Source organism: Meles meles, unplaced genomic scaffold (genome assembly GCF_922984935.1).
Source record: "Meles meles unplaced genomic scaffold, mMelMel3.1 paternal haplotype, whole genome shotgun sequence".
In the NCBI taxonomy this organism is placed as follows: domain Eukaryota; kingdom Metazoa; phylum Chordata; class Mammalia; order Carnivora; family Mustelidae; genus Meles; species Meles meles.
Window position 1 is genome coordinate 164,351 of NW_025721258.1, and position 10,650 is coordinate 175,000.

Consider the following 10,650-nt stretch of genomic DNA (forward strand, 5'->3'; position numbering starts at 1 on the left):
TCAAATAAATAAAATAAAATCTTTAAAAAAAAAAAAGATTTTCTTTTATTTATTTGACCGGGGGGGGGGGGGGGGGGCACAAGCGGAAGGAGAGGGAGAGGGAAAAGCAGACTCCCCCGAAGGCAGATGCTTAACGACTGAGCCACCCAGGCTCCCCTAGATCGAACCTTTAAGTGCCTTTTTAAAATCCAGGAGCCAAGCCAAATATTTCCCATCAGATTCGCCTGCAAGACCTGTACATTTGGGTGAATTCCTCTCTTCCTGAGGCCCTCCAAATTTCCTTCATGAAGTTCCGGGATCCGCCAGGAGGTGGCATTCTTTATTCAACTGTTAAGGCCGAGGGGCCCTCGGTAAGCAAGGTGACCAGGCCAACCAACATTTCCAAGGGGCTTTATTGGATCCATCAAGTCAATCAGACCTTTTTAAGCAGTCTCATCATATCCGAGTCTACGCATGTGTCTCTGAAAGATGATATTCCAGGGGCAGCTGGCTGGCAGAGTCAGTAGAGAGCATGACTCTTGATCTCAGGGTTGTCAGTTCAAGCCCCACATTGGGTGTAGAGATTACTGAAAACATAAAATCTGTTGGGCGCCTGGGTGGCTCCGTGGGTTACGCCTCTGCCTTCCACTCAGGTCATGATCCCAGGGTCCTAGGATGGAGCCCTGCGTTGGGCTCTCTGCTCAGCAGAGAGCCTGCTTCCCCTTCCTCTCCCTCTTCCTCTTTCCCCCCCCTCCCTCCCCCCCCACCCCCCGCCCCCCCCCACCCCCCCTCCCCCCCATTCCCCCTCCCCCCCCATTCCCCCTCCCCCCTCCCTCCCCCCACCCCCCTCCCCCCTCCCCCCTCCGCCCCCCCCCCGATAAAAAACTAAAATCTGCAAAATGAAATGAAATAAAATGAAATGAAGTGAAATGAAATGAACTAAAATAAAATAAATTGGGTGCGGGGCGGAAAAAGGAAAAAAAGCTGATTATCTGTATTCTATGTGACATTGAAAGCTCCAAAACGACGTCTCTTTAAAATAAAACCAACAGGGGCGCCTGGGTGGCTCAGCGGGTTAAGCCTCTGCCTTCAGCTCAGGTCATGATCTCAGGGTCCTGGGATCGAGCCCCTGCATGGGGCTCTCTGCTCAGCAGGGAGCCTACTTCCTCCTGTCTCTGTACCTGCCTCTCTGCCTACTTGTGATCTCTCTCTCTCTCTGTCAAATAACTACATAAAATCTTTAAAATAGAATAAAATAAAACCAACAACCTTGAATTGGCTTTAAAGCCAAAGAAGTCGCACCTGGGTCCACTAAAAAAGTCAGTCGATTGTTTTCCCCCTCTCAGGCTCCTGTGGGGAAGTCTGAAGTGGGCTGTTTAAGTCCAGGGGAGCCCTCGCGGGCCCCTCCCTGCTGACTTGGAAGGTGCTCCAATTTAGACCTCCTAAGGAGGTGGCCCAAGGGGCTTGGAGTGATTTTCGTGCCGAAACGGGGGTGGGGGTGGGGGTGGGGGTGGGGGTGGGGTGGGGTGTGTCTCACTGCGGAGGTGGAGGCGGGGCAAGGGAGCCTCGGGCAAGGCCCCCGGCAGAGGTCAAGTTTTTTTTGTTTTTTTTTTTTTAAGATTTTGTTTATTTATTGGACAGACAGAGATCACAAGTAGGCAGAGAGACAAGCAGAGAGAGAGGAGGAAGCAGGCTCCCCGCTGAGCAGAGAGCCCAATGTGGGGCTCAATCCCATGACCCTGGGATCATGACCTGAGCCAAAGGCAGAGGCTTTAACCCACTGAGCCACTCAGGTGCCCCGAGAGGTCAAGTTTTGAACTCATCTTTTTTTCTTTTCCGTTCTTTTCTTTTCCCGTTTGGCCTCTGCCTGCCTCGGCCTTCATCTCAGGGGGAGGGGGTAAGTCAGGTGTGCTCCATTTTCTTTCTTTCTTTCTTTTTTTTTTCTTTTTAAAGATTTTATTTTATTTATCTGACAGAGAGAGAGATCACAAGTAGGCAGAGAGGCCGGCAGAGAGAGAGGAGGAAGCAGGCTCCCTGCGGAGCAGAGAGCCCGATGCGGGACTCGATCCCAGGACCCTGAGATCATGACCTGAGCCGAAGGCAGCGGCTTCATCCACGGAGCCATCCAGGCGCCCCAGGTGTGCTCCATTTGCGTCTGTCCTTCTCGCTCTGGGCCATCCACTGGGTCCCTTCCCTTGAGGCATCTTGACGATGGAGCGACACAAAAGTCTGAATGTAGGGAATGTCATCCCAGGTCATGTGACCTGAAACACCTTGATGCTCGTTCTTACCATGCCCGATTTTTCCAGGTGCCTCCTTTCAACTCAGTTATGAAGCAAGGAGTTCCTTTACAACTGGATGTTAGCAAGAGCGTCCAGAGGGAGAGAAAACATCTCAGATGGGAAACGCACAGGGACCCATGGATGCACACAAGATGCAAACAACTCGTAGCCTTTGTGTCAGTCTTCTTTGTGGAGAGGTCATGAAAGACCAGAGGCCCCAAATCTCCCCCTTGGCTGAAAACAAATCCAAGGGCCACATAGCATGACCACTTATGGGTCCCCTCCATCCGTTGTTTTCCTTTTCTAATCAGAACACGGCAGGTTTTGTGCAAAGATACCAACAGCCGCAGCAAGAAACAAACCAAATGAAGACCAGAGCATCTCCCTGAGCGTCGGTTCCTCCCCAGAAGCTGGGCCTTCACGGATGGAACTAAAACAGGCTTCCCAGTTTCTGACGACTTAGTCTCCTAGCAGCCTTCCTCGACTTGTGCACACAATTCAGACATGTCGAAAGAAGCCCCCTCGGGCCATCTGCGACTCATGGTATCCTGAAATGTCTTCCATGGAAGTAAGCAACTGCCAGTAGAGGCTCCCCATGTATTATCGTACACTGTACACGTGGCCTGCAAGCGTTTCTTCTGGGGGTGGGTGGTTGCTTTCCCAACATCGATTGCAGGTTTCTATAGGGTTTTGGTTTGTTTAGCCGGTTTGGTTTGGTTTTCCGCACGCACGTGTGCGTGCACATAGGCGTATGTGTGTTTTCCATCCAGAGTTCCAAGTCATCGTGAGGAAGGACCCTACAGAAAGTGACGGAGTTTATTTTCCATTTTTAGCATATGCAAGGCTCTAGGACTCTAGTCTTATGGGAACCAGGGAGGTTTTCTTTCTTTTTCTTTTTTTTTTTTTTTTTTTCCCCGTCCTTATGTTTGGAAGGCTCCTTTGGAGGGATTCATCGATGGGTTGGAAAAAAACCTCTCCTGTAGGTTTTATGTCTATGTAATCTCTCCACACAACATAGGGCTCCCATCCCGAGTCACACTCACAATCCCGAGTCCCACGCTCCACCGGTGGAGGATGGAGCCAGGCACCCCTTTGATCAAATTTCTTTCTTTCTTTTTCTTTTTCTTTTTCTTTTCTTCTTCTTCTTCTTCTTCTTTTTTTTTTTTTAATGAGGTAGATATGCAATGTGTGCTCAGGACAGAAAGAGAGCCCACATGCTGAAGTTTGGCAGAGTCCTTTGGGACCCGGGTAAGTGTGAAAGCCCAGGAGCAGGGCCCACACAGGTTAAAACGTGACAATGTCCTTGATCCAGATCCACTTAACAGATGATGCATTGAAAGCGCACTTCTGAGACGCCTGGGTGGCTCAGCCGGTTAAGTGGTTAAGTGGCTGTCTTCCGCTCAGGTCCTGATCTCAGGGTCCTGGGATCGAGCCCCGCATCGGGCTCCCTGCTTGGCGGGAGGCCTGCTTCTCCCTTGTCCGTTCCCCCTGCTTGTGTTCCCTCTCTCGCTGTCTCTCTGTCAAATAGATAGTCTTAAAATGAATGAATGAAGGAATGAATGAATGATGGGGTGCCCCGGTGGTGGCTCAATCGGTTGAGGTTGAGCGTGTCTGCCTTGGGGCTCAGGTCATGATCCTGGAGTCCTGGGAATGAGTCTTGTATCGGGTTCCCTGCTCAGCTTAGAGCCCGCTTCTCCCTCTGCCCTTCACTCCGCTCATGGGCTCACGCTCGCTCGCGCGCTCTCTCTGTCTCTCTCATCAGTCAATAAAATCTTAAAAAAATAATCAACTGCACGAACGAAGGAATGAACCAAGAAAACAAACACACACAAGACATGGCATCAAAGGGAAGTGCTTGCTTTGGGCGGGCGGGCGGGCGGGCGGGCGTGGGGGGATGGGGAGTGGCGGTGGCGGGGCGGGGTGGGGTGGGGTGGGGTGGGGTGGGGTGGGGCGGGGCGGGGCGGGGCGGGGCGGGGCAGGGCGGTGTCCAAGCGGCGGAAATTTCTCTAACCTGCAACACAGTCTTTATCAGTGCTGCTTTCAGTCCTTCCCCCAGATTCCATTTTCCACAAGCGACGGTCCCACCCAAGTGGGCTTCTTTCATGGTAAGACCCGTGTCCTCCCCTATGTCCTGCAGAGAGCGATGAGCCATGAGAAGCCAAAGTTGGGCGGATCCATATGAATCTAGGAAGTAAGCATCCTTCCTGAGACCATTAGCTGAAGTCCTGCTTCCTCTTTAGGACGCAATGTCTTAAAAAAGCAGGTATAGTCATTGGCTCGGGAAAAGGAGGAGGCCTAAGGACCACCCTAAAGAACAGAGTAGGGGGAGAAACAGAAGTGAAAAGATAGAAGAACTGGGGCACCTGGGTGGCTCCGTAGGTTAAAGCCTCTGCCTTTGGCTCGGTTTATGGTCCCGGGGTCCTGGGCTCGAGACGCCGGATTGGGCTCTCTGCTCGATGGGGAGCCTGCTTCTCCCTCTCTCTCTGCCTGCCTCTCTGCCTACTTGTGATCTCTGTCTGTCACATCAATAAATAAAATCTTGAAGAAGAAGAAGACGAAGGAGAAGGGGAAGGAGAAGAAGAAGGGGGGGGGGCTGATTTCACCATCCCCAGCCTTTGAAATGATCTGGTATCCCCTCCTAAGAGAGAACCCATTCTCCGCCGAATGTTTCCTACTTCTTTTCACTAAGTATTGCCACCCAACAAGCACATTCCTATGCCACCAAACCGTCTCCGCAAACATAATTTGTAGTATCGGTGTTCTATTCTGCCATGTGAGTCTAGCATCCTGTGTTTAACTACTGTGACATTGTTCCACATTCAGGTGGATTCCAACTCTTGTTTGGGGTGTGTGTGTGTGTGTGTGTGTGTGTGTGTGTGTGTGTGTGAGGGGAGGGTTCTGGGGGTGTGTCCATCTGCATTCAGTAGGTGTAGGGGAGGAAGAATGTTCCCTCTACTCCCCTTCTGAGTTGTTGACTGAGACACCGGTCAGAAAGAGACAGATCCCAGGGAGAGAAACAGTCGATTGACACGTGCAGCGCCCACCAGGCAGAATACACCCACACCAGAAGTCTCACAGAACGGCGGCGGCTCGGAATTCCCATGTCGAGGGCATGTCCTCCACAAAGAAAGATCCGGTTGTGGAGAAATGACAGGAGAGAGGAAAGCAGTTTTGGGCTTCTGAGCTCAGCCCACCACGGGAAGGCCAAGAGATGGAAGGGAACGGGCAGAGGAAGGTTTTCTGGGCACGTTCCTCTGATGCCGTCTGCAGACTGATGAGAATGTCTTCTTTTCCTCCTGCTCCATGGAGGGAAGGTGCCATTCCTAGGCGAGTTTTATCTCCCCCTTTCAGGTCAGGAAGCAGAGGGAGAGGCAAAGAAGTGTCCTCCTCAGGGCTATTGCCTTTCTCTCTCTCTCTCTCTCTCTCTCTCTCTCTCTCTCTCTCTTTCTTTCTTTATTCCTATCTCTCTCAAGGTTCTGTGTATGTATTTGACAGAGAGAAACAGAGCGAGGGAGGGAAACAAGCAGGGGCTGGGGGAGTGGGAGAGGGAGAAGCAGGTTTCCCACTGAGCAGGGAGCCAGATGCGATGGGAGCGGGTGTGTGTGTGTGTGTGTGTGTGTGTGTGTGTGTGCGCGCGCGCGCGCGCGCGTGCGCTACGCGCCTGAGATGGTGACCTGAGCCTATGGCAGACCCTTAACGCCTGAGCCACCCAGCTTACTGGGTGAAGAACAGCTTACTGTTTCTTAAGCGCTTCACATTCCAAAGAACCCGTGTGCCAAAGCGGTACGGGAGCGGGGAGCGGGGAGCGGGGAGCGGGGGAGCGGGGAGCGGGGAGCGGGGGAGCGGGGAGCGGGGGGGGGGGGGAGCGGGGGGGGGGAGCGGGGGGGGGAGCGGGGGGGGGAGGGGGGCGCCGGCACACAGGAAACCCGTTCTCTCCCTAGGCTACAAAAAGCTCAGTGGCCCCTGGCTGGTTCTCCATAGAGCGCGCTGACTCTTAGATCTGAGTCCTGAGTTGGAGCCCCACCCTGGTTGTAGGGTACACAAGAAAAACAACGACAGAAATAACAATGAAGAGCTCGATAAAGTCCGGCGCGCGTGGCCTCTGCCGCTCTTCCTACTTGGGCTCTCTATCTCGCTGTCAAATGCAGAAGCAAGAATCTTTAAAATGAAAGAAAGAAAGATGGAAAGGAAGGAAAGGAAGGAAGGAAGGAAGGAAGGAAGGAAGGAAGGAAGGGGAAGGGGAAAGGGAAGGAAGGGGAAGGGGAAAGGGAAGGAAGGGGAAGGGGAAAGGGAAGGAAGGGGAAGGGGAAAGGGAAGGAAGGGGAAGGGGAAAGGGAAGGAAGGGGAAGGGGAAAGGGAAGGAAGGGGAAGGGGGAGGGGGAAGGGGAAAGGGAAGGGGAAAGGGGAAAGGGAAGGGGGAAAGGGAAAGGGAAGGGGGAAAGGGAAGGGGGAAAGGGAAAGGGGAAGGGGAAGGGGAAGGGGAAGGGAAGGGAGAAAGAAAAAAAAAATTACTTTCTATGGTGACAGAAGGACGGAGGTAGCCTCCTACCCAACCCCATAGCCTGCCTCCTTTCCAGCCAAATGACCAGCACCTGGGAATGGCTTTGAACCATTCTCCATGACTTGGGCTCGCCTGGTGGAAAAAGCGGGGTGCTGTTCATCTCACTTCTGGGCCAGCGTAAGAGGATGGAGTGAGGGTAGCTCTCGGTGGGGAAGGGGGCGCCACGAGACCCAAGGCGCAGGACCACCAGAGCATGATGAGATCGTTCTGGCCTTAAGGGGTGCAGGATAGCCTGTGAATCCTTTTCCAGGGAAGAAAGAGGCCACGCGAGACAGTGCAAAACACCTTTCCACAGTGTCTGCTGATGATGCTAGGACTTCTGTCCTCAGAGATGGTACCTGTTTAGTACCACTTCAAGTTTTAAGAGAAGGGGTCGGGCGGGAGACTCGGTGGCCCACGAACATCCTGTCGTCGTTCCACTCATCTTCCTAAGCTCATCGTGGAGAACGATGACGCCGTCCAAAGGAGCAGCGCGCCGATCCATGGAAACACCTGGGTGAGCCCCAAAAACGTGACGCTAAGAAAAAGGAACCCGAGAGCCACGGGTGACCTAATGAATGCCTTGGGATTCCAGGGGTAGGTAGGAAGGAGGCAGCCGTCATACCCCAATCCTAGGCAGGACGGAGGGGGGGATCGGAGGCTGTAGGGGGAGACCGGTGAAGAGAGTCAGGGTGAGGGGAGGGGGAGGCGCGGGTGGGAAGCGGGCAGGGGGTGGTAGGGGTGTTTCTTTTCGAAGGGATGGAAACGTTCTGGAAACGGTGGCGAGGGTTGCGCATCTTTGGGAGTCCCCTAAGGAATAAAAGGCTACCGAACCGCGTCCCTTGAAGAGTATGTGAATTATGGAGTGCGAATTTTATCTCCACTTTGAAAACGGGAGGGCAAAGGGTAGGTAGACGAGGGAGGGAGGGAGGGAGGGAGGGAGGGAGGTGACCGGGGCGGGTGGTTGGTGAACAGGGCGGCGGGTGGGTCTGCCTATCTCCCTCTCTCCCTTCCCGTCCCTTCTTCCCCCTTCAGTTCCTTCGTCCGTCCGTCCCTCCCTCCCTAGCCATCCGTGCGTGCCCGCGTGTGCGCGTCCATGCCCATTCCTCCACTCTGTGGGTCCGCGCACACATTCAAAACCGGTGGTGGGGGGGGAGGGGCAGGGAGTGGATGTGTAGGATACTGGGCATGCGTAGTATTCTGAGAGCTTCTGTGCGTTACCCCCACTCATCACCTCTGAGAGTGGACAGAGTCTGTGGGCGGCCACCCCCCCGCCCGGGTCCTGGGTCCGGCAGAGACTCCAAGCCAACGCAGGCCAGGCGGGGGGGGGGTGGGGGGTGGGGGGTGGGGGGTGGGGGGTGGGGGGTGGGGGGTGGGGGGTGGAAAAGCGTTCAGCAGGTGTAAGGGGAAGGTCCCATGATGGGTCGTTGGGGTGGGGGGAGCAAGAGAGGAGGTGGCCAGAAGAGGGGTGTCCTAGGTCATTTCAGAGAAAGGGAAAGTGGATAGCCGTCCCAGGGTCGATCGAACTTTCTGGAGAACAGCGGCGCCTGTGTCCGTTTTGACAGTGGTCTCCCCAGGTCCACCTTAAAGGTTCAGGTCTGTGGAAGTGACGGTGCAGAAGGCGCTTCGAGAAGAACACCGGTTCCCATGTCTCCAACGATCCGTCCACATCATGGCACTAGGGGCGCCTGGGTGGCTCCGTGAGTGAAAGCCTCTGCTTTCGGCTCAGGGTATGATCCCAGGGTCCTGGGTTCGAGCCCAGCATCGGGCTCTCTGCTCGGAGGAGGAGCCCCCTCCTCTCTCTCTGCCTACTTGTGATCTCCGTCTGTCCAATCGATCCATAAAATCTTCCAAAAAAAATCACGTCACTACAACTGTTCCTAGGTCCGTCCGGGGTGCGTCCGTGGCTCAGTCGGTTGGGCGGCCGGCCGCCTTCGGCCCGGGTCACGATCCCACGGTCCTGGGATGGAACCCCACATCGGGCTCCCTCCTCGGTGGAAAGCCTGCCTCTCCCTTTCCCGCTGCCTGCAGCGGCCTTGCCCGCATGCGCACTCCCTCGCTCTTCCGCTTCCCCCCCACCCCCCCCCCCGCACCCCCGCTCGCGCACGCGCGCGCGCGCTCGCCCTCCCTCCCTCCCTCCCTCCCTCCCTCCCTCTCCTCCCCGCCCTGTCCAATGAATCAAATCTTCACCAGCACCAGCACCAGCACCAGCACCAGCACCAGCACCAGCACCAGCACCAGCACCACCACCACCAAAACCCAACTCTGCCAAGTTCCGCCCACCTCTGGACTGGCACTCCCTCGCTCTTCCGCTTCCCCCCCCACCCCCCGCACCCCCGCTCGCGCACGCGCGCTCTCTCTCTCTCTCTCCCTCCCTCCCTCCCTCCCTCCCTCTCCTCCCCCTGTCCAATGAATCAAATCTTCACCAGCACCAGCACCAGCACCAGCACCAGCACCAGCACCAGCACCAGCACCAGCACCAGTACCACCACCACCAAAACCCAACTCTGCCAAGTTCCGCCCACCTCTGGACTGCCTCCCGAGGCCCAAGCCCAAGCCCGAGCCCAAGGTCTTGCCACACCCCGCCTCCCCGCCTCCGGGCCTTTCTCAGGTTCCTTCCCGGACACGGGACACGCTCCGCGCGCGTGCGCGCGCCCCACGCGGGCCCCCTCACCCCACCCCGCCCCGTCACTCACCTCCGTGTGCTCCGAATTCCCTCCATCCATGGCTGGACCATCTGGTCGACCTGCTATGGGCACTAGAAAGGAGACCACCAAGCGGGCGGGCGGCGCCCCAAAAGCGGCACCGGCAGCAGCACTGCGGTGAATCCGAGTCTGGGTTGTGGCTCGCCGGGCGGCTGAGGCCGAGTGCCTGCCTTCCCGACTCCCAGGCCTCACTCATCCCTTCCGCCCGGGTCAGTAGCCCTTCCAGACCGCGAGCGCGCCTTTAGCCGAAGGGGGGGGGGGGGGGGGGGGGCTCTGTGGATCCTTTTCCTACTACCCCTGGGATGGGGACAGCTGCACGTCTCTGGGACGTGCTCCTGACGCACTTGCCTTCCAACCCATCGGGGCCGTCCCGGTTCCCGGCCCAGGCAAGGGCGCCCCCGGCCATCTGGAAGGCGACCTGACGTTCCCCCACCCACAAGGCCCGGGACACGGGACGGTGCGAATTCCCGCGTGGGAACGGTCCCCCGTCGCATGGAGAAACGTCTGCCAAGCGAAACCCGCCCTTCCCTCCTCCTCGTCCTCTCCGTCCGGTGCGCGTGGAGAGCGTTTGGCCACAAGTGCTGGAACCGAGTCCAGGGAGTCCTCCCCACGGTCCAGGGAGAGTCGTGCCCACCTCTGCCTTTTCTCTAGAGGAGACGTCTGTCCTTGTGGATGTGGCAGGATTCATCCAGAAAGAGAGAGCAGGCGCGAGGCGCGAGGCGGTTCGTGAGTGGGGACCCCCAGCGGACCGGGCCGAGCGAGAACCACGGGGCACACCACGGAGGAGAGTCCCAGTCGACCGGGGGACCCCAGAGAGGGCAGGAAAGGGAGTGAGGCCCACGCATGGTCCACAGGCCGCACTGAGGTCTCACGCGAGCGTCTGGGCACCAGGACAGCTGGTCGACCCGGGGTCCCGGGACACCCCCCGCCAAGGGCCCGCGAGCGACAGGGGCCCAAGAGAGGCGCGCGAGGGCCCGCGAGCGACCGGGCTCCGGGAGCGCTGGTCGACGCGGGGAACCGGGGAACCGGGGAGACCAACCCCCCCCCCGGGACACGCGAGCGACCGGGGCCCAAGACGACCCGCGCGCGAGCGACCGGGCTCCGGGAGCGCTGGTCGACCCGGGGAACCGGGGAACCGGGGAGA